Below are 1,273 nucleotides of genomic sequence, written 5' to 3'. Positions count from 1 at the left end.
GAGGCACACCAGATTGGCAAACAGGTTGGGCGAGGCTTGTGTAAAATTTTTTCTGGGCCCATAAAAGTATCTCTAACAAGTTTAATAACCCTCCAAATTACACATTTGCAACCCAAACAGTTCACAGCAATACTTTTATGTTAAAAAATTTATATTTTGTAAAAAAATTTTTTAAAACATTATTTATTTTGCCAATTCATCTGACTTTCAAAATTAATTTTTTAAAATAGATTCTTAAATTCTGTACATCTTTCAAACTAAAAGTGTTTTCCAGAAAAACAAAAATAATTATGGCTTGTATTTCAAAGACGCTTTACGTACGGCAACATGCTGGAACCCTGGCTATACTGATTTGAGGTAGGACTGTCTCCTCTTCTTATAAGCATCAGTAAGTAACTATAGGGTTAATCAGAGTGATGGAATAGCGGTGGAGAAAAGAGACTTAAAGAGCCTGATCTCGGGTTTCCCTGGTGACGCAGTGGTTGAGAGTCCGCCTGCCGATGTGGGGAGCGCGGGTTCGTGCCCCGGTCCGGGGGGGTCACGCGTGCCGCGGAGAGGCTGGGCCCGTGGGCCATGGCCGCTGGGCCTGCGCGTCCGGAGCCTGTGATCCGCAGTGGGAGAGGCCACGGCAGTGAGAGGCCTGCCTACCGCCAAAAAAAAAAAAAAAAAAAAAGAGGCTGATCTTTCCCTCTGCCTCTCAAGTCTGAATGAGCTGATAAATGAGTTCATCTACCACACAAAACAGCCTTTGTTTTATTCTGTAGTTTACTGGCTTTACACTGCTAAGAAAAGAAAAGAGGTAACATGGTTTGCCCCAACTTGCCTACTTACCACCGGAGCTTTTCGTTTTTAGGCTTACAACACAGTAAAAGTATTTCTTGAAATTTGCCTTAATTTCAATGTTAATCCACCCTTGCCTCAGCTTTCATTTGAAAATATTCAAACCTACAGAAAAGTTGAAACAATAGTACAAATAATACCCTCCTCTTAGATTCATCAGTTGTTAACATTTTACCATGTCTGCTCTTCCCGCTGGTCTCATCGTGTGTATGGTTTTTGATGAACCATTTGAAGATAAATTGCAACCATCACGACAATCTAACCCTAAGTTCTTCAGCATGTAATCGCCTAAGAAAAAGAACATACTCCTACATAACTCTCAATAAATTTAACATTGATGGGATAATATCTCATATGCACACACCCACGTGTGCAGGGTCAATATTCAAATTCCCCCAATTGTCCCAATAATTTATTTTAGAACTGTTTTGTT

This window comes from Neophocaena asiaeorientalis, unplaced genomic scaffold (assembly GCF_003031525.2).
Source record: "Neophocaena asiaeorientalis asiaeorientalis breed wild unplaced genomic scaffold, Neophocaena_asiaeorientalis_V1.1 scaffold42, whole genome shotgun sequence".
Classification (NCBI taxonomy): Eukaryota; Metazoa; Chordata; class Mammalia; order Artiodactyla; family Phocoenidae; genus Neophocaena; species Neophocaena asiaeorientalis.
Note: the sequence above shows the minus strand (reverse complement) of the source record.